Source organism: Acanthochromis polyacanthus, chromosome 8 (assembly GCF_021347895.1).
Source record: "Acanthochromis polyacanthus isolate Apoly-LR-REF ecotype Palm Island chromosome 8, KAUST_Apoly_ChrSc, whole genome shotgun sequence".
Taxonomy (NCBI): Eukaryota; Metazoa; Chordata; class Actinopteri; family Pomacentridae; genus Acanthochromis; species Acanthochromis polyacanthus.
Genome location: NC_067120.1, coordinates 34,187,225 through 34,211,140, shown reverse-complemented (window position 1 = coordinate 34,211,140; position 23,916 = coordinate 34,187,225). Strand labels below are relative to the sequence as shown.

The 23,916-nt window shown below is 38.8% G+C and overlaps 1 protein-coding gene across 1 annotated transcript in view; it reads left to right on the top strand.

Moving 5' to 3' along the window:
• nrn1la (neuritin 1-like a) overlaps positions 1–23,916 on the top strand; it is a 142,768-nt gene that overhangs the window by 94,964 nt on the left and 23,888 nt on the right. The gene's annotated exons all lie outside the window — the stretch shown is intronic.

The following is a 23,916-nucleotide window of genomic DNA, read 5'->3' as shown; positions in this document are numbered from 1 at the left end:
GATCGAAGTCCTGGCTCTGTAGTCCCTCGCTGGACTCAGCCATGACCTCCTCATCTGCAGCTGGCAATGTATTTTTCTCAAATAACTCTAAATACATTACAACAATATAGACATTAGTGTTAGAATGAGAGTTTTACGGTGACTGTAAGAGAGTAGTACAGACATGTAGCGGAGATATAAAGATGCTGTAAATTCGATTCTCCACTTTAAACATCTAAATAAAGTATATTTGACATAAGCCTGCACACCTACAGTGATTTATTATCATAAACCCTTTAAACTGGGACACATGTGAGGTTTATTTTGATGCATGCAGTCAGAAATCATTAATTCCTAGTGCGTTCCAAGTTAACCCTCCTTTAGGTTAGTTTCTCAGGAACAGCTGTGATGTTTCTGGATCATGTCTAACTATCCAAAAAATCCCTATAAACATTGTCTATATCTCATTATTAACTCCATTACTAACCATTTCTGTCAATATCTAGTGCAGTGCTGTTCTTTGCCTCTCACAGATCATGGTTCAATTAGAACTATTCACTTGTTTTTCATAAAAAAATGCAACTTTTTTCATGTACATTGGAATGACCAACATATAAAATACAAGAGTTTTATATAATATTGCTTTTTTAATATTAGATTTTTCTTTTTTTTTCTTTTTGTGGAGTTGATGAAATAACACAAGACTCCTGTTCTGTTCAGGGTGACTGCAAATATGTGAAATGAACTGTTTTCATTCAATATGTTGATTATACTTATTAAGTCAAGCAGAAGACGTTTCATACAGAAAAATGCTTTTAAGATTTTTTTTTTTTAAAGTTTAAAATGAACCATAGCATAACAGAAAATTTAAAGCATTTTGCACTTTGATCTGCTATCTTTTCTTGTCTCAAAATCATGAAGGAAACGGTGATTATGGCAAAATCAGACTGAAAGACCAGCCGATTTCACTTCTTTATCTAGTCTAGCATCAAGCTTCCTGTTAAAATCACAGTCTTTATGTAAAAGTTGCACGTAGCCTCCAAGTCTAAAAGTGAAACCAATGTCAAAGTGCCTTAAAGTTGCATTCTTTCCACTGGCCAGCAGAGGGCAACTCATCTCGTTGTACAAAAGGAGTACATACTTCTCACTTGAATTGTTATCTTCATAAACATTTTTCTAGCAAATTTATGGCTTCAGTCACTTGTTTGAAGACCTTTTAAGTGCAGTATGGCATTCATTTTGTAAATTGTGCTGCTGTTTAAAGTAAAACTGATGATAAAGCAAGGCATTTTTTACGTTGTGGCTACCTTAACATGGTGGTCCACAAACCAGTGTGACATCACTGTGTCGACGTCTTTGGTAGAAATGAAGAATACTTTTCCCCTAAGCAATTGGTAGCAATAGATGCTAAGAGCATCCCTACTTGATAATCTCATGTCTTTAAAATGTCATAAGCCTCATCTGCATTTTAGACTTTCTTTGAACAAAACCAAGAGCCACATTAATACGTTTTAAAATGCCTAACTTTTGCTACGTTTACACTTGCCATCCACACTTCCAGTGTTTCCGTACCCGTAAATGTAGTTGTTTGTAAAATTTTGCTCGACCCAAGTTTTAGTTTGACATCTCTGGGGTTGCATTTTAGTCCAGACAGCCAGAAACAGAGATTTTTGCTAACAAAAGACGCCTATGTTCAGTTATTGTTTGAAGATTCGTGTCATTCCCAGATTCTTCTATTACGTGACCCTCTTCTGGAATCAAACAAAGACATGAGCCTTGACTACCAGCTGTTGATTCAACTTTGATGTTGAATCACAGGCATTTCTGACCTTGTTGTCTGTGAGCAGCTTTTGTGAAGTTAAATTCTGCATTGTATTGTTGTTCTACTATTTACATGCACAGGAAGCAAGCTGTTATTCAAGCATTTTATTTTCAACAACTGAGCAAGTAACCTCTAGTTTTTAGTCTGAATATCATTTTTAGGCCTGTGAGTATAGATAGTGATTATGTCCTAAAACTATCCGAAAACAGTCATCTGGATAGAGATGTTTTAAAGTAAAAATGCATTAGATTGGATATAGTCTCAACATCTCCATCCATGCTAGAAGCTGCGCTGCCTCAGAAGTGCTTTGAGCTGCATGCTAACATTAGTATGCTAACATGCTCACAACTATAACAACACAAGAAAAGCACTGAGAGAGCGCTCAGTCATTGTATCATTTCCAGTGGCTAAAATCTTGAAAAAATTGTAGCCATCTTGAATAGAATGTGCTCATTTAATTTAGATGTACCCACCAACAGAATGACCTTGCGTTGAGCACTTGCATGTGTATGTTATCTACTGATACTGAATTGCGTGACCTAAATATGTAGTGGGAGGTGGGAATTGATGGGACTCAGAAACACCCCTATAATTTAATCAATTGTTCCTTGTATCATTTCCAACGAATAAGACCCAATAAGTCTGCAATAGGGCTGCAACTAATGACGTGTCGACTAATCGTCTGAGTACGATACGTCATCAAAAGCGGAAGTGAGTGCAACAGAAATCCCCATCCGACCAGAGCGCGGAACACGGACGGACATCGGTGCTGCATCATGCATGTATTATGTATGCACAGCGCGGACATCCGTGATCTATCATAAACACGGATGTCAGCGTTTACTATACAGCTGTATCTAAACACGGACATCGGCGCTGCATCGTGCATACATAATATATGCACGATGCAGAGCTGACTTCCGTCCGTGTTCCGCGCTCCGGTCGGACGCTGATTTCTGTTGCATTGCGCGCTCACTTCCGCTTTTGATGACGTATCGTGCTCGGACGATTAGTCGACGCGTCGTTAGTTGCAGCCCTAGTCTGCAACAGTTGATTTGTTGTAGGATCACAATCATGTGATCGTCAGTAGACAGCTGATGTAATGTTCATTTGTTGTCATAGTTGCAGTGATGCTGTGCTGCTATCTGGCAACTGACACAGAAATCTTTAACAAATCTATGGATCCAGACTATAAGCTGCATCACTGCCAAAATGTAATCACTTGGTCCTTATGTCATTTCTGACCGTCCCTGAAGATTTCATCTAAATCCTTTAGTCCGTTTTTGAGTAATGTTGCGAACAGACAAACAAACGGACAGACAAATGTCGGCCGATTGTCACATAACTCCACCGTTCCTTGGCAGAGTAACAATGGCATTAATCCTTACTGTGTTTGTAGTGTAGCATACTGACATTCTTGTACAAAACACAAAAACAACACAAGTTTGCAGGTCAAGGCACAGAATAAGTCATTTTTTGTGCCTTAGTTTGAGTCACATGAACGTCAATTTGACCCTTAAATAAACTTGGAGCTCATATGAGGTGTGGTAGTAGTGTGATCTTATGCAGTAAAAACTATAGAAAACAATTTCAATTTGTTACAAGTCAAGGCTGAGGCCTCTGCAGAGTGAGCAGCAGTAAGATTCACTCTGTTCTGTGTCTTCAGCAGCAGGATACCAAAGATGCTGCTGCACGAAACTGACATCAGAACTGTTTATATTTCTTTAATTTCTTCCTCGACTGTTGCAAATGAAATTTTGATTTTCCACTGAGAATTCTGTTTGTGCTGCGTCTTCGACAAAGTCAGCACCACAGGACTGCGAATATACTCCCTGATAAAATAAAAGAACGATTTAACTGAAGAGGAATGTATGAGAGGAATACTGAGTCTTTCATTTACACAAACAGAATGACAACGATGATGGAGCAATAACCACTTTGTACGGGTTTGTTCTGTTTTATTTGTTTGATTTGACGGTTAATTTGACACTGATGGTCCATGTGGAGTCTCTGTGATTTTGACCTCCCCCTTGAGCTCAAACAAAAGTGTAAATTTTCATGTTTTAAGCAGGAGAGAAACAGTTTGTGAAAACACTATTTAAAGCTTGGAGCGTCTGAGTGGGTGGTTCCCACAGCAGCTGCTGACTGGCATTTGATGGCTGTTGGTGCTCTGAGAATTAATCAATTTCTGCAGTGTGTTTGTTGCTGTAAAAAGTTTCAGTTTCATATAATCTATAAATGTTCATATGATGCACAGGATTTCCCTCCTCTTTTGACAATAGCAGTTGGTTGTTGTGCATTTCAAGCAACTTTTCCTTTCAGCATTTGGGGGGACTCATCAAATTGTTGTATTTCAATCGAAACGGGCTAGCCAGGCAAGCTAAGCTAACCACATTCCTTCCTTAGCCTAGCTTGCTTATATTTGCATTGATTCTGTCACGAATGGTGGTGATAGAACCCAGGCGCAGATACCAACAGGCAGGCAACAGGTGTAGTGGTGAAAATAGGGTTTATTGAACAAAAAACAACATCCAAAAGGCAGCGAAACAACACTAGGGACACGTACTCACAAAACAGAGCAAATCCTTTTCAGGGAGGAACCAGCTTAGGACAGTCCAAAAGTGTCAAGTCCAAAAAAGGGGTGAGTCCATAAAAGAAAAACCAAGGTAGTCCAAAAGGCAGTAGGGTCCAAAAGGGGAAAATCTTCTAAAATCCAGAGTAGGGGGAAAACCGTGTATGCGACGGTCTGTACTGTGATGCTCCCACACACACTGAGGGGAGCAGAGGACTTTTAAACAGAAAGGGGAAGGCAGGTGAATCGTGTTGGCTGATTACTCCACAGCTGAGTCTCATGCTGCAATTGTCTGTCCTTCAGCAGGTAATCAGCTGAGAGAGAGGGAGACAGGAACAAACACCAGGCAGGAGCTGAAACAGCATCCTGACAGGGGCAGAAACAAAAAACCAGTCAGGAGCCGGACGGCTTCCTGACAGATTCACACTAGATGAATTTTTGCTAGGAACTACGTATCCGTTAAAGAAATTCTAGGTTTCTGGTCAAGAATTGCAGTTAATCTTTGGTAATGTAGCCACAAATTTGCACCAAAGATACGTTTTCTTAAGCACGTTGGGTTTGTTGCGGTGCAGTTGCTAACTTCAATCCATTATTCTATGCCAACTGAGAGGCAACTTGACCCTGAATAAGATGCAGGTCCATCTCAATACAGACAATTTCTCATGACTACTTTCACATCTATGGTCAGAAGGCAGTGCAAACCACTTTGCCACTGAGAAACTACAAAAAAAATCAGTCTTACTATTCTGAAAACTACAGAAAATATGAATTTGTGCTGCAAATTGGCCGCAGGTTTTCCTCAAAGTTAGTCAGAAGTTTAACTACAACTGTCTGCCACAAATCTTGTTTACATATGGAAATATAATCTTGCTGCACATTTTGTGGCAAGATTATCAAATGTTTACGAAAGCTGTCTGCCAGAAAAGTACTTAGGGTGTGTGTGTTCACAGGGGCATTTTGTCTCACATGGAAATGCACCGCTTCTGAATATGGCCTGCTTGGGGACTGTGCACCAGCAGACCACTAGGCAGTCACATGACAGACCTTCAGTCCGGTAGAAGCATTGGACCAACATGGCAGCTCGGTCGCAAACTTTCTCCTTTATTACAAAAACAGTTCAGCAAAAAGTATTTCTGACAGCATTTGAGGTGAGAAATAAGCTGCCAAATCTGTCCTCATTTTATCTCAACAATGGCTTGTTTAGACGTTTTACGAAAGTTTCGTGAGGCATCAGATCTCCTCTCCCTGAAACAAATTTTCATAAAGTAAAAGTTCAGTCCACTTTATGCAAATGAACTGCAGGCAACTCCGGGGTGATGCGTTGCAACGTACCTCAAAACACACCACAATGCAACCAGCATGTGACGCTGGGCGTTTCATGTAGGCAGTGACAAGTAATTGACTTATCATTATACTTTTAGTGGCATAAATGCTATTCGCGACAAATTTGTAAAACTTAAAGGATTATAGAGGTTAACCTCTTTTTAAGGTTAATAGAAGTTTAGCACTACTGACATACTGCGATGACAAACCATTAGTGAGCATGTTTAACATCAGTGGCAAACTTCTCATTATTACCACAGTGTTGTTGGTCATTTTCACTAGTGGGCAACATTGTCAAACTTAGCTAACTAATATCTTTGCTGCAAAAATCTGCTGCAAATATTTAGCTTTTGTAAAACATTTTTACTCAGCTACAATTCTGAGGTACTTCACACCTGATTATTTTCCTTTCATGCTATTTTGTATTTGTGCTAGTCTTTTAAAAGCTTGGGTTTATAAAATACAACACACTGTTAAAGATTAAACCAGTGTTTCCAACCTTTGAAGCTTGAGATTTGTTGGCCCTTCTAAACTTCATAAGTGGCCTCTGTTAAACAACTTTTTGATGAGTAAAACTCCCATTTTGGCACAAAAAAATGCTAAGAATAGCAAAAAAGTGTAAAAAAATGAGTCATCATTTCTTCTTTTCCTCTGTCATTAATCGTCTCATTAATTATCCCTCAGATTTACCCTCTAGGTTGTGGACCACTGGACTCAAGTAAGTATAAAGAAGTTAAAAGTGACTCCTCATGGTGCAGCTCCAACTGTAAAATGTAGCACTGATGCATTAGTATTAATAATGTAATCCATTATAATGTGTCAGATATTTAATGTAAGTTTAGCTGATGATGCATAAGGAGGATTTTAAATGCAGGAGTATATCTGCACGGTTGTACTTTTCCTTGAGTAAAGGATCAAAATGTTTCCTCCTCCATTAATTTTTGCTCATGTTATTTTATCAGCAGTTTCCACAGTCTGTGTTTATACAAGTCTATGTAAAGTAAGGGGTCAGCTAGCTTTAGCCGACATGGTGCGATGTAAAGAGTCTTAAAGAAACGCTGGTAATGTTAAAATCACTCATCAGACCTGACTGGCTGTTTGAATTTAAAGAAAACATTCTGCAGTCATGCCACTCTTACGTGTGTTCATTCATTTAAGTATTAATTCAGCCTTTATTTAAATTCAGAATACACTGAGGCATGAAGGCTGCATTTACAACAAAGTTAAGAGGAAAATAAAAGATGCCAGCACGCAAATAAGAAATCTTAAGAATAATTAGAGTGCTTAAATTTTAACAACAAATGAATAAACTACAACAAGAATAGCCGCAGGTGAAATAAGATGAAGTTTAAAACCTAAATTGCCCCAAGGATAAGAATGAGTCAAGCTTGAGATTGTTCTGCAGGTTATTCCAGGTTGCACGTACGCAGTGTGGAAAACTGGATTTTCCAAGCTCAGTAAAAACAGTTCTGCTACACAGTCCAATCATTTGAGCGTGTTCTGTAAGAAAGCACATTAAAAGACGGCAAAGAAGTAAAGTAAGATGATGAAAGACTGGTAAATAAGGTGTCTGAAGATACAGCAGCTGACTTCCATCACTTTCTTGTTGGCAAGCAGAGAGCATTGTGGGAGTTTAGCTAGTAAAATACAACTATGAGGAAGTGTTCTGTAACGCAGCGTAATGGCTACCAGTCAGAGCTTTCATATTTTCAGTGAAAAAAAGTGCTGCTTCATCTTCATGTCGAGTCAATAGCTAATTGATTATACCCCAAATGACATGACAAGGTCCAGAACTTCACATTATTATTACAGGCTCTATGAGCGGGAGATATGTCTATTGGGGTCCCTGGGTGTTAAGGTTTCGATGAATGTCCTGAGTGCCTTTAAGGGCGGCTTCACGTGAAACATTCTGGGGGAAGGATTTGTCATCGCCAAGGCCTTAGTCATCGGACCAACAAAGCAGGGAATAGTTTTGAAGCACAGATAATTCAAGTTTGGAGACAAAGTCAACACTGAAGAGATCGTCCGAGCTGTCAGGAGAGTATCACAGGAGCTTCAGCCTTTAGAGAAGAAATAAAGCTTCCTCTTCCCCCTTCTGGATCAGAATACGTACAACAGAAAGTCTAGAAACATGTAAATGTTTTAATTGAAGAAATGTTTAATGCCAGTGTGAGGAGGGAATATCTGTAAATATCTGCATGTCAAGTGACCACAATCGATTATCAATTAATGAAGCTACCAATTATGACTTAAGGAAATTATTCAAAACATGCATCCATACATCTCTGCTTTAGAAACAGGGTGAGGAGTTAAGACATCCAGAGGGAGCTCAGGGTAATATTTGCACTGAAAGAGGCATCTGATTAGGATGAGTCCTGAGCGACTTCCTTTTCTGGGCACTTCCAACTGGAAGGAGACCCCAGGGTGGACCCAGAACTCGCTGGTGTTATTACGTGTCTCATCTGGTCTGGGAATGCCTTCAGATCTGTCAGATGGAATTCAAAAGTGTTGGACATTTGGAATGACCAGTTGCCACCATGACCTGGTTCTGGATAAATGGAAGAAAATGGATGGATGAATGGATGAATCTCTTGTTCAGTCAAACTAAGTCAGATTTTGTTTTATAGCCATTTAACATCCATCCAGTGTCTTCTGATACTCTGGTGTAGATCCTGGTGGCAGGTCATTCCAGACGTTCCTCTCCTCTGCAAATCTGTCCGGTTCATCCAGGGGGATCCAAGGAGTACCCAGATGAGGTATGTAATCCCCCAATGAGCTTTGGGTCTACGCCAGAGTCTCCTCCCAGTTGCCCCCAAAACCTCAAAAGAAAGGCACCAAGGAGGCATCCTGATCAGAAGCCCCAACCTCCTCAGCTGGTTCCTTGTGACTACTCAGACTCCCTCTGGATGTCATCTCCAACACTGAGCCCAGCCACGCTACAGAGGAATCTCAATTTGCCTGCCTGTACTCATAATTTCACTCTGTTGGGCACTATTCAGAGTTCATGGCCACCAATAGATGAAGGATGGAACAAAAATCGACTGTTAAATCAAGAACTTTGCCTACTTGCTTTGCTCGCTCTTCACTATGACAGTCACCAATCCATCCATCCATTTGTCTCTCGCTTCAATTTCCTGTCACTTGTGAACAAGATTCAGGGATACTTTAACTCCTTCACTTGTCACAGCAACTCACCTCTCAATCCAGAATCAGCAATCCAGCGGTTTACGACAAAGAACCACGTCTTCAGACTTGAGGACTTTTTATAGCCCAAAATGACAAATCACTGTCCTTGATTTGAACCAGCTCAGAACCCTCCTCTGGAAAAAAAAAAAAAAAGCAAAAAACTTTTAACAGGTTAAAAATACAGAAAGAACAGACAAAAGCAGGAGATGTAAAAATAGCACAACAGATTTACACTATTGCCACATTCTAAATTATAAACACAAGGAACGTGATTCATAAGGACACACAGATTCACAAACTTGCTTGTATAAAAAGCGTATTTCTCCCAAATATGGAAATTTTCTGTTGGACGACATTGTGAACTTTTTTAGTGCCCACTTGCACAGATTTTGCAGCAGTAAAATTACCATTAGTCCAAATATTTATCATGCAGAAACGTGAATCAAACTTTAATTTCTTCTTTTACAGTTTTGACTGAGTAAATAGGCCACGCATGTCAAAACAAACACTTAGGTTATACCGACTTCACAGCAACAATAAATTTTAATTTCACTTTGACTTTAATTATGAACGGCGTTGCCTCTTCTCTCCTCCTGTCGTTTCTTCGTTCTGAAGCTCTCTTTTTAGCCTCGCCGTCCTGATGACGCTGATTAAACATGCACAACATCTCGCTTCCCCTCTTTTTCCGGCTCTCGCCACTTCATTTCTCTACATCCTGTATCCATCCGTCACTCGTCTCTTGCTCTCTGTCATCTCTGCTCACCACTCTATTTATACGAACCTCCATCATCCATCTTCCAGCGATCTCATGAACCAGGAGAAGGAGATATTAACGTGGGAAGGGTCTCGGAATAGGATCAGTGATCTGAGAGCGCTGTTTCTGTCAGCTGAAATGTGTACAGAGGTGGGAGTTGCACTGTGATATAGTTGCAGCCCTGCAGAGCTGACAGGTTAAGTAGTTACTTAATGAACTATAACAGGATTTGTGACCAGCACTCCTCTCTTGCTACATAATGAATGAGGCTTTTTACAAACTAAAGAGCACTCATGACAGCATACATGCTGCATATAATACAGCTTATACAGTTCACAGGGACGCGTTGTTGCTCAGCTCGCAATGTGTGACTCAGAGAAACTGACTCTGGGGAGGATTTTTCTTTTGTTCGAGACACATTTTCATTGAGCTCCTCTGTGCAAAGTGTGACATTAAAGTCCTTGAAGAAAACCTAATGGAGTTATTCTGAATATACCCTGTGATGTGTGTGTTTGTGGGAGCCTCTTGTTGCAGTATCAGACACCACATTGATGTTCTTGTTCAATTTTTTGCTGCACTTTGTGGTTGAACTCTCCCTTGCTTTCCTTCCACCTTTTGATATGCATTTCGGCATTGCTTTAGGGACCATCCACCGCTATGATCCAATCTGAAATAACTCAACAGCTATTCGATGGATGGACACAAGCATTTGCACAGACAGTCCTCTTTAAGGTTTCCTTTTTGCACCACAATGAGATTTACATTGAACCATGAAACGTGCTATTGGATGGACTAGAGCTCAAAATGACGTCCATGCTGCTCAGGGGATGCATCCTTACTCCCTTGCCGCTACCATGAGATTGAAGTTCTTGAGTTTCGATAGAACTGAAATGGATTTCCATGGAGTTTAGTGCAGATATAAGCTGTCTTTCTATATAACTGTCGAGTGGATTTGAAGCTGAATTTGGAAATATTGCAAAACATTTTTTTAAAAAGGAAATGCTTTCCTTTTCTGCATTGCTTTGGAGTGACAAAACTAGATTGTGATATATAGGCTAATTGACTATAATAAACAGAGTAGAAAAAGACAGAAATAAAACCAACTGTTTACCAGAATGAGCAAAACTTTGGCCATGTACGAGCGAAAAATAAAAAGCAGTCTTCAGGAACTGTTTTCAATCATAATTGACCCTTCACTAAACCCCGCCCCCCTTGGTTACTGTTGCTACGCCTGTCAAGCTTTCCCTCCTAGCATGAAATATGGAGTTTTTAGCCGTACCGGTGAGTGATATTTCTCAGGAGATATCTGCAAATTTCTGGACATATTCTACAGCGATATCCGAGAGAAGCAGACAGAAGGGTCTCCAATATGCTTTTGAGAACTACATTCACCAAATTAAATGTTGGCGGAGTGCAAATGAAGGGGACGTTAAAAAATAGAGGGAAAAGCGCACAGATCTCAGTGTAAGCGCCAAACACCCCATGTATTGTCACTTCACGTCAAAAATAATCATATACAAGAACAACAATGTTCTTATACAGCAGGGTAAGCCAATATGTATTATATACATTTAAATTAATGATATGTCAACTGTCATTATCATGTGTCTGCCCATTTCTTGCTAAGCTAAATTTGTGTTTGTTTACAGCGCGCCAGGATATTGCTCACATATAGTGGGGCTGATCTATACACTTGATCTCATTAAGGCACAGAAAAGCCCAGCAATATCTTGCACAAGTTTGCCACAACAGTGGCACAAACCAAGGAGTTACAACCTTAATGAAGTACCGACCTCATCTGTTGTTGTCACCAAAGCCAGACGTGAGCGTAGGCGGAGACCCGTAGATTGCTGCAACAGAGGAAGCAGGTAGGATCATATGTAGGAAGATGAGGTACTGTACAATGAGCTCTATGTTGCATACTTTTGCCCTTCTGCACCACGGGACGTTTCTGTCCTTCCATTGAGACGTCTTTCTTTGTTAATGTTATCTGACTTAACACACAGAGCTACGGTTAGCTAATGTCAGCTAGCAACTTACCTTGGAACAGACGTAGGTGTTCTTATTGATTTTGGAGGGATTCAGCTGATCATGCGGTCTCCAACACTGCTTCTTCTTGTGTCTTTGGCTTGGGGAATGCAAAAAAATCAACACCACCCTCCAAGCTTTGCAGACAACGAGTGTCGGACTTGCAAGTACCGTACGCACATCGCTTTGGCATATTGTCTTCTGCTGAAAGCTTGACAGACCTCTCGTGCCTAGTTACAGTTGCTAAGGTAGGATTGGACAGTAGCCATTTGTGGGAGGGGCTTAGTGAAGGGTCAATTACTCTTTCTTGTCAGTTGTTGTCCATGTTGAGGCCAAAGCAATGAAAGGAGCGGAAACAGCTGATCAGAACGTATTAAAAAAGGTATACTCGTTCCCAATGAAGCTTATTCATTATTTTTTTGAAAAAGCCAAACACCACCTCATGCAGACATACTTAAACTCTTTTGCAAAACTGGAGTACATTTTATGTGTACATAAAAATGTGTTGTGGAAACTCAGCTATCTTCCTACATCTCCCTCAGATCAATTGTTATTATTACCTTCAGGTCACAGCTGTGGTCGGTCCAGTACTTTCATTCATAGATAACGGCCTATTTGTAGTTTCTGCGGATATTCACAACCAGGGTTTTACACGGAAATATTCCATACAAGAACACATGATGGCAAACTCCAGAAAAAGCTGCTTTGCTTTTGTGTTTGAAAGAACAAATTGAAGTGTGAAACATCCTAACAAGATCAAAGTTGTAAAATACAACAGAACTATCCTGAAATACACATGAAGCATGGAATCAGAGGCATTACAATGAGTAGAATAGCCACTTAAGCAAGAAAAATCTATAGTATCTATGGGAGAATTCACCAAAGATGGCATTTGTATGACACATGTCCACACTGTTTTTTAACAACCAAACTAGGAAATATCAAGCAAATCATGCCAGTGTTGTACATATATAATATAGAGTATACCCTACAAGGAAAAAACCCTTTTAAAACTTTTTTGGAGTAAAGTCACCAAACTGTTTGACTTTTGATCAGGTTTGACCTCTGTGATTCTGCATGTGCAGATTTTATTCTTTCATAACCATTGAAATTAAAGTTCTGGTTCTCTCCCCAGTCATTAAGATGGCAGCCCACTCTTGCTAGCCCAGAATAACTACCTTTGTGCTGCCAAGATGGCTTTAAAGTGTCGAAACTAAACTAAAAATACTTTAACAAGATGGGCATCCAGTTTATTTTTGCGGTGTGTTTGCACCGCAAAAATGGCTTCAATTGGCTTCAATTTTCAATTTTATCCACATGAACCGTTGTGGACACTGACAGAAGACAAACGTTACATCACATGAGCCCCTATAGATGCAAAAACTAACCATTAGCATGAGCTGGAATTTGTGTTTATTGCTAATTAGCAAATGTTAGGATGCTATCACACCAGGTAGGAAATGTCAAGATTTTATCTTCTAAACATCACCACTGCTTGCAAACATCTTTCCATGAGGTAAATAGAAGTTTAGCGCTACTTTAGCACTGATCACAAACTTCTAATTATTACTAGAATGTTGTTGGACGTTCGTCACTGACTTTGTGAACATGCTGATTTCATCATTTAACTCCAAGAGCTTCAGAGTCTAAGAATTGGGTTATGATCAAGCGGCAACATCCAGAAATGAACCCACAAGTGTTAATAAATGCAGTTCCTCCAATGGCCATCTGAGACCGGATTTAGTCCTCATGAATACCCAAGGTTAAAATGCCCAACTTTACAGCAGAAATAACCATGTTTACCCTGGTACAGTACAATCAATGTTTTAGTCTCTATAGCTAGTTTGCCCGTTCAGGATAACTTTACAGTACAGGGGGTGATTTTGTGTCTAAGTCACCCATTTAAATCATATTAAGGCTCAAAGTTGTGCAAAGCTTTAGCCACTGAGAGAGAATAATAATTTCCTGGTTTGTGTTTCTTGTTCAGGCTGCACAGTGGGGTAGTGGTTAGCACTTTCGCCTTGCAGCAAGAAGATCCCCGGTTCAAATCCCGGCCTGGGATATTTCTGCATGGAGTTTGCATGTTCTCCCTGTGCATGCGTGGGTTTTCTCTGGGCACTCCGGCTTCCTCCAGCAGTCCAAAAATATGCTGAGGCTAATTGAAGACTCTAAATTGCCCGTAGGTGTGAATGTGATTGTTTGTCTGTATATGTAGCCCTGTGACAGACTGGTGACCTGTCCAGGGTGTCCCCTGCCTTCACCCGAGTCAGCTGACATAGGCTCCAGCACCCCCGTGACCCTAGTATAAAGCGGTGTATAGAGAATGGATGTTTCTTGTTCAGTTTTTGCTGCTCGAGAGACATTTCTGAGACCACAGAGTGACAACAGACGGAGAGATCTGAAGTACAGTAGACCATTTAATTTATCAGTAATGGGTCAATAATCACAGTGGCTTGGTGGTTAGCACTTTCACCTTGCAGCTGCAGGATCCCTGGTTTGCTTCTCAGCCTTCCCGGCATCTTTCTGCATGGAGTTTGTATGTTCTCTCTGTGCATGTGTGGGTTTTCTCCGGGTTCTACAGCTTTCCCCCACAGTCCAAAATCATGCTGAGGTTAACTGGTAACTCTAAATTGTCCTTCAGTGTGAATGTGAGTGTGATTGTTTGTATATGCATCCCTGGGATAGACTGGTGACCTGTCCGAAGTGTCTCCTGCCTTCACCCTAAGTCAGCTGGGATAGGCTCCAGCTCCTCCATGACCCAAATGAGGATTAAACGGAGTACAGATAATGGATGGATAGGTCAATAAAAATACGGATAATCAGAAAAATGCCAAATATCGACCACGATAATCGGTTTATCCCTAGTATGAACAGCAATCATCATGGTGCAGTCTCGTTTTATAATGTATTTTTGGTGCTTTTTTTCCTTTTTTGATGTCACAGTGTAGAGAAATGCAGCAGATATTTTGACCTGCAGAAAATTGAACTGTGGATTTACTTCACATTACTGTTAAAATATGGTGAAAACAGCAAACATTCCTGGATTCAGCTCGTACATCAGACTTTCTGACCTTCTTGCAGCCGTCCAATCACGACACAGAAGTAGTCTCGAACATCAAATTGTCATTTTAGGAAACTTAGAGAAATGGCCAGATGAAGACCTCAATTCAGAAGGTGATGGAGAAAAGAGCTTTTTCCGGAGCTATTCAGCCACCTGACGGGCAGCTCTGATGAAGCACCGCGGCACCTTGAGTACAGCTTCTCTGAGCAGCTGGCATGGATTTAGACTCTTAGCGGTGATTCATACCTTTCTGCATTCTTTCCTCCCTTTGTGCCTCCGTTTGGCTCTTTCACATCTTCTTCCCTCCTTCGCTTTTTCTTTCTGGACGTCGTTTTTAGCAGCGAATGACGTCCGCGCTGGTGTGCGTTTGTTTAAAATCATCGTTCGTGCTTTCCACAAATTTGGGTTTAGCGGCGATTATGAAAGGAAAGATTGGAGCGAGTTTCCTCACAAGTGGAATAACAACTTGCGTAATAGTGTGTCACCGCGGCCCTGCAGCCCAGCCCTGCTACCACTCCACTGTTGTTAAGTCTCCTCTATTCCTTGAGGTACCAATTAAACTACTAATCCTGCCACCCAGCCGCCTCACTGTGAGTGTAGCCTAATGCTGCCACACAGGAGCTCGCACACAAACACAGAATCCACGTGTCCACATTACCACTTCCAGCTTCCTGCCTCACTTCTTCTTCTTTGTTCTACCTCCTTCTTTCACCTCCTTCCATCCCTCCACTCAGGAACATGGTTTTAGCACTTCTATCAGAGCCACCTAATGAGGAGGTAGCTCCCCCCCCGCCTCTGAAGATCCACGTGCATGCTCCCAACGTGCACGCTCATGCCGTGCACACGCTCATGCACACGGCAGAGTCTGAATAGGACGCTACGATTTGCATCTAGGCCAAGGCTGCTCCATTGTCAGAGATCTCCCAGGAGTGCGGCGCTGCTTTTATTCCCAGTTTTCACAATAGGCATTATGCAGCCGCAATCATTCGCCGTGGATCCAGAGGAGCCGAGGTGAAGAAGGAAATATTTGGGGCTAAACATAGAGAGAAATTATGCTCGATGGAATTAAACAGTAACCTTTAGCCGAGGCTTTAAAAAAGAACAGGTGGAGGCTCAGGTGAGGTGAAAAACAGCCGTAGCTTCACTTTAGAGAATTTATTCACGGTTAGATAGCATACCTGAAAACTTTTACAAATAAAATGTTTAAGTTCTGCCAAAGTTGATGATTACTGATTAATAAAGACCATCCAAAGTCATCATTTCTGATGGCTGAAATCATGAAAAATATGTGGTAGAAGTCACCGCAACAAATATTGTGGCCATTTAATATAGACACACAAACAAAATGACTTTGCAGTGAGCACAGGCATGTGTTGACCTAAATATGTAGCGGCTGAATTGATGGGACTCAGAAACACCCCCACAATTTAATCAGTTGTTTGTTGTATCGTTCCCAACGGATAAGTCCCGATTTGTCCGCAGTGGTGGACAATCGTGATTGCATGCAGCTGACGTAGTCATTTGTTGTCATGCTTTTTTCCTTTTTAAAACATTTGATTGTAGAATTACACTGTTTTGCTGTATTTAAATTAGTAAAGAAATAATTACTTTTTATAAAGAAGTAATCATTTAAAAGAAAAAATATGTATACTAAGGACCTGAAAAATTAACAAATAACAGTTTTTAAAAATGCAAGTAGTTTTTTAATGTGGAAACTATTTACAGTTTTTGATGATTTTATTCGTTTTAACTACATTTTCACAAAACAGGGAAAATCTGTAATGTGTGTGTGTGCATATATATATATATATATATATATATATATATATATGTTGTTTTATTTTACATTTTTTAATATCAGCAAAAGAAATAAAATCATGTTTTTGTGTTATTTGAAAGGAAAATAATACTATAAGCTATGGGACTGAATGAAAAATGGCCTATATGTATTTTTAGTTCTCATTTTGCAGCTTTTTCCTGTTTTGTTTTGTTGTAATAACACATAAAGTTAGAGTAAAAGTATTAATTTACATGTCGACTAAAAAACACATTTAAAATCTGTATTTTTAGTCATTTGTTGTTGCAAGTGTTTGACTTTAAATGGATTTATTTACAAAAGCATCTAATTAATTCACAGATATTTCTATCCCTGTATTACTATTTGTATTACTATAGGAAAAAACAAAAAGAAAAAAAAAGTTTTTGACCATTACAATATTCCACCATTTTTTGACCTATTTTTCTTTACTGACAGATTTTATTTTATTTTTTTACGGTGAACCCTACACATGCAACAGTTTATTAACGTGAGAGAAAAGGCTTCATTTAAACTGGGAAGACACAGCAACCTAAAATTACATCCAGAATATTGTGGCAAAACAAGGCAGGTACATTTTGTAATGAGACGATTAAATTGAATTCCTTTCTGTTGTGATAAAAACTTTCTTTTCAGTTTTCTTACAATAAAAGTGGGACCTAAATCAACTATTGGATAGATGTTTTATCAAATACTGAATCAGTAATGAGGTGGAAAATTACTGCATCAGTCAGAATAAACCCAGGCAGTTATGTACTTGGTAACTTTCTAGCCTTTGATCCTGATTCTTCCTTCTGAATTTCGTATTTTTTCATTCACACTGTGTGGTGTCATTCTCTAAATCAGCCGTTTCGTATCAGCTTTCAGTAAGATTTTGATTGTGACTTGTGACATTTATAAATTGTATGAAATTTCATCAATAGATTGACTTTGATTAATTTCTAACATTCATGACAGTGGATTTTAGGAAACCTGCTGCACAGTCTGGCTCTTTCCTCTATTTCTAAATCACATTTGCTCTAATTTGAACCTTGAAGCTACATTCATAAAGCTTTAATCACCCAGACGCCTCCAGATTTCATCCTTGGACAAAGTATAAGTGCAAAGGTAATTTAAGATAATTCAATAGATTGAAGAATCTTTCTTTTGGAGATTGTTTTAGAGGCACTTTGGCAACTCTACAGCTCTCTCTGTGGCCTTGTCTGGATAGATCAGACATGAAAGCATCCACAGGAGCTTAAAAAACCGATTCCTCTCGTCTTTTGTCTTCGTGTCCCGAGAGTTTTTAGCACATTTTTGAAAGTTCGGAATCATTTTAGTCCAGCATCCATCACAAAGATTTGAGTCCTGGACTTAAAAAGACCCTGAACATTCACCTTCTTTTTCTGAAAATGAAAACTCTTGGAAGCATTTTCTTTCTTGCGCTTGTTGCTGTGGCCTTGGTATCGTAAAATACTTTGCAAAGTTGGAATCGTGAGACTTTGTGCTTTCAAACAATGTGCAGTTTGATTCAGAAATATGTCAGTGCCATTGAAAAGCTTCACTCAGCCCAGATTCCAAGTCTTTAATGTGGAAACTTTAATCATAAATAAGCTTGGCAAGTTGTAGATTTAAAAGCAACAATTGGAACTGTTGAAAACTGTGTCGTGAGTACAGTGAGAGAATATGAAGTAACATTTGTGAATGTTATATTTGATCTTCGTACTGCAAAGATTTTGAAGAAAAGACATTTCAAAGCTCCAGCTCCTGATGTGGTTTAAGTCACGACTTTGGGGAGACCAGTCTAAAACTTTAATTATATCTTGATTTCACCATTTTTAACCACTTTTTATGTGTGTTTTGTTTCATTGTTTTATTGAAACACCCAACTGGGTCCAAGATCCAACCTTCTAGTTGATGATTTTAGGGTTTCCTGAAGAATGTGGAAGTAATCCTTCTTTCTTCATTATTTCATGATACTGCCACCACCATGCTTGACAGTTGGTTTGGTGTTCTTGGTTTTAAAAGCCTCACCTTCTCTCCTTCAAACATACTTCCATTCCATTTCATTTATTTTGGACATGCCACAGTACCATAAAGGCAAAACAAGAAAATAAAAGCACAATACAAAACTAAACACAGCAACCAAACCAAATCCAAAACCTGGGAAAAATCTAGTCTGAAAACAAGTAGGGTGAAGTTTAACTTCTAAGTCCTACCTGCTTCATGTCTGTTTTTCATTCCATTTATTTATTTGCACGAGACAGTGCATATTAATGAATGTACAGTCTCATAGGTTTACACAAGGTTGCAGTAAATAAGCCGGATTTAGCACAAGGCTAATTTCCATCCATTGTCTCAAACGTAAAAGATAAAAATCTCAGGGTTACAGGTGTATATAAACAGTATAGTAAAACAAAGACAATGATGATGAATTAATTCTGGCTGGGTTAAACCTACCCTAAAGTGCTATTATTTTAGTAAAGTGCTTTCTAGGCAGGGCCTGTCATAAAGTGCTTAGAGTTTAAGTGCCTGATTTTCTAAATGTTCACAAGTTTGATTATTAATCAGCCATGCCTTATAGTGTCTCTTAAAACTGACAAAGGTGGAGCTTTCTCTGATAACTATAGGTAAAGTATTCCAGTTTGTTCAACCTTCAACAGATAAGGAATTCTGTGCAAAGGAGGACTTTCTGAATTTTACTTCACAATCACTTCATATGGCCGACCTTGTATTAGTAACACCATGTCCATCTCATGTGTTACTCTGTTTCCTGTTTACATCAAAACTTCTACTTTTACACCTTTTTAGAAACTCCAGAACAAGAAACTCTGGTCATTGGGGCCAAACAGTATCATTTTTTTTATCCATCTGACCACAGACCATTCTTCCAGAAGACCTTCTCTTTGTCCATGTGATCAGCAGCAAACTTCAGTGGAGCTTTAAGGTTCTGCTTCTAGATCTTCCTTCTTCATGGAGCCTCTCAGCTCATGTTGATGTAAAACACTGTGGACGCTGACAGCTGTGTTCCAGCAGTTTATCATTCATTGCAGATCGGCTTTTTGGTGATTGTTGATTGATTATTGACCATTCTGACCAATTCACCCTCAACAGTAGGTGATAGTTGGTGATTTCTTCCTGATTGTAGCAGTGACACAACAGGACCATAAACTTTATACTTCCAGTTATTTGCACGTATGCTAATGGGACCTGTAGCTGCTTTGAAATGGCTTCAAGTGACTTTCTTGACTTATTCGCGCAAACAATTTGCTTTTTCAGATCTTTAATGAACATCTCAGACTGTGCTCCTGTAGTGTTGGATGCTGAGTCTAAAGAGTTTATTAAATGGACTCTTGGGCCCAGCCCCAGAGCATGATACTGCCACCACCATGCTTGACGGTAGATTTGGTGTTCTTGGGGTTAAAGGCCTTCTTTTCTCCAAAAAGATTGCTGGTATTTCGACCATGAAGCTATTTTTTGAGTGTACCAAATGGCCCCTAATGAAACTGACTCATAGGAGTTAGCAGCTGTAGTCAATTGTAACAAATTGCTAGAATATAGGAAAATATGATAAACACAGCTTTCTGACTTGCCAAAACTGATAATTCAAGTTGTATGTATATTTTTGACCCAGTAGATTTAAAGATAGAGACTTTATTGTCATTGTGCAGAAGTGCAATGAAATTTGTCATATTTTCAGAAAATCTAAAACAAATCTCTGAAATAACTAAAATACATGAAGGTTTTTTGTGTGTGACAGTCATTTCATCGCAGAGAAATAAGGGTTATCGGAGTCATTGGAAAATCAACACAACTGGTCTTTAAAAGTGAATGGAAACTTTTGTTTGCAGCTGTATTCAGAGAAACCATTTATTTAAATTGTATTCTGTTGAATACAGTAAAATATGAAATGTATGGAGAAACTGATAAGTTAAACTCCATCATACTTGTTTTCAGACTTTCTTTTAGATTCAGTTTTTATGTTTTTTCATTTTCTGTGCTTTCTTTTGTCCATTTTTGCCTTTATGACAGCGTTGCATGTGTGAAATAAATCAAATACATAAATATAAAATATTTATATTTTCAAAATCAAGGAAACATAAGTTTAATGTAAAAAAAAAAGTCAGTAAATATGCATTTTGTTTCAATTCTACAGTACAGTTTTGACAGTAATTTACTGTTAACACTCATTTTTGATTAGATGTTAAAGGACCTAACCATATTTTGGAAAGAAATCCAAAACATAACACTACTATAAGAACAAAGCTGAATTTTTTTATAGTAATTTATGGCTGTCTGTGACGAGGTGAGAGCCAGTACACCAAACATCAAAGCATATTCAAATCTAGCCAGGTTTGTTCTGGAGAGCTTTAATTATGAAGGTCGTCTGGGGTCGACCAATCAGAGTCACCCGTTATTGTGTCCATTCTAATGTGGCTGAATGAGCCACGACAAAACAAAACAGAACAGAAAAAAACGTGTGAATAGAAACACATTTTTATTATGTTAATTAACCATGAGGCAACAATAACCAGTCATACTATAATATCGTCAAGGATGAAAGAGCAAGTTTGTGCTCTGAAGGATGAAACATGGGGTAAAAAAATCTGCCAATACACCAACTAAAGGATTTCGAAAAGCGATAGGACATAATGGCAATCATGAAGAACTGAGAGCCTTAACAGGATGCAGAACGATGAGAAAACTCCTCATTCAGCTGAAGTATTTGTTAGGTATATGCAAAAAGAAAAGGAGCAAGGTAAAAATGCAGCATTTGTTTCCTTGGTTACGGTCACACAAACAAAAGCGGGAGTCTACCGATCGCTGAAACAGGTGTTATCAGAAAAACTCTCTTGCACAAGGTTGAGCTTTTTCTTTCACTCGGTTTTCTATTTGCCTTTATATTCCTATTCTCCACAGACTTAGACGCTTCCGTCGCATCTCGTTTCCTCTGTTCCCGTTCCTGCTTCGGTTTAAAAGTCGCTTTCAGCTCCGCGCCTCATTCGGGATGCAGCAGTTAGCATCGAAAACCAAAACAAAAGGGGCCGTAATACTCCCAAGTTTGACAATATCTCGCAGATTTAGACTTAAAGGGGCTAAGAAAAACAGTTTTTCTAAAAAGCGTGACTGTAGATGTGTGAAGGCCTCGGCTGCTCGCAAATACTGCAGCTGCAAAATATAGATCAAAATATAAAGAATTTGAAGGCGGGATTCTTGAAGCACGTCGACCCGGTTGCCGGTGAAGGCCGGCGCAGCTCGAGTGTGTTGGTTGTAATATGAAAGCTTTTGTCACACTCCTTCCCCAAAAATAGCAGAGTTCTTTTTTCTGTTCAGTTCATGCAGGGAGAGAGGCTGTGACAGGTTTTTATTATTATTATTATTATTTTATTCGTACCCTTTTAATACATCAGCCTTGGACAGGAGGAATAAAGAAATAAACGACATTTTTACATCCGTGTTGAGCTGTTTGTTCAGATATTAAAGATCACAGTGAAGGACGAGCGTGTTTTATTCCGGTGTCACTTCAAAGCTGTTTCATGGTAAATGTGTCACACTCAGGAAGCTTCACAATTCTCTGGTTTGGTTTCATTCCACTTCAGGGTAATGTCACTACTACTATTTAAAGGCTCTTATCCTCCTTCATTGTGAGGACCAGCCATACATGCTGTATCTTTCTTTCCAGGTCTTCCATAATTTGACGCAAAGGAGCTTGCAGATTTTATGAATAAGCCTTTATATAGAAGGAAAAAAGTACTCAGTATTGTGAAATTATTGTGTTTTTACACATATCTCACCATTATATGATGAGGAATAGAGATATTTTGTCATCATTGTGTGGAATTCAGTAAAGATCAGAAACCACGATGTTGGGTGTATGACTTGGAAACTTGGAAAAATATGATCTTATTGATTATCAGAAATGAAAATATATGCATTAGAGTAGTTGTAAAGATGGCAAACCAGGTGAATTACTATTTGGTGCTCAGAGAAATAACTAGTATCATCAGAAATGGTAAATTCTTCTATTTGTTTGTGATATGCAGAAGGGCTTTTATGAAAATGGATGAAAAAATTTGTAAAAATTTGACTTGATTTGCAGACGTTTTATCTGTCTTAATCGTGTTTTTATTTCATAACTACATAAGCTTAATTACAAAGCTCTGGTTCCACTCTTTCTTGCAGTGTGATATTAAAATGTCATTGCGTAGACGTTAGCATGTCTAGATATTAACACAAATATGCAATTTATTTAGTAATTTCATCCAGAATAATCGACATGGATGCAGCTGTATGTAGGTTGTAACTGTGATTTAATTTGAATTAAGTTCAACACTAATATATTTATCAGTGACTTTTCGTCACATAGACGGACAGCTAGCATTGTTGGAAAGGTTGTTTCATGTGGTTTAGTCTGATTTGCGCTACCTCTCACTGCAATAAATACTTTGAGAACAATTCAACTGTCTTAATTACTTAATTACCATAAATATGAACACAAGTTTTTAAGTTGAAACATGCACAATTAACTTGCTTCAGTTACATTTTCCTCAGCCGTCTTTAAATGTTTTTGTTCATGCTGCATCTTTTGAAATGTTAATTTCTCAATTTTTGAACTGGAGTGGAGCATTTCTGCACTATACAGCAATATGGAAATCTTGAAAGCAAAAACAACCAAATTACCCCAGGACTTTTTAATAAACATGGAACATCGTCTCAAGCTGAGCAGATTTTTAAATGAAGCTTTGTCATTATTATCCACTAGTTTCCTAAATATCGCTGATAAATCTGAGTAGCATTAGCTCAGTGCAGCAGAACAACAGAATAAACTCTAAATGAGTCCACTGCTGGTCTTTTCGCAAATGAAAATAATCCCAAATTTATGTGTAAAAGGCACAATACTCCCCTTCAAATGTCCTTTTTTAGCATTTTTTTCAGCTTACAGGCCTTAAGTGTCTTTTGTTGTCCAGGTATGTTTACCAGACAGGGGTTTAGACTTGAAATCCTAAATTTTAGGTGAAGAAAAATTAAATTACTGGGATTTGAATTTAGTTGCAAATCAGCGAGCTTACAAATTTGAATTTAAATTACACACAGCATTAAGTTGATGCAATTGCGACTCTTATTATGTCAACACAACCCAATAGAAATACATAAATATGATTACCTTCAAACTCAAGCGTTTAGTTAAGTGGCGGGAAATGGGTCCCTTGAGTTATTTCTTTGAGGGAAATAGTGAGCTGTTATATAGCTGTTGTCAGAGCAGGGCTGAGTGAATCAAAAAATATTTAATTAAGACAGATTTTTCTGACAGATTTTGCAATTTGATTTGAGATTAGATTTTTGTTAGTCAGGCTTCGGTTCAGTTTTCATTGTGTAATCTATTTAACAGTATATG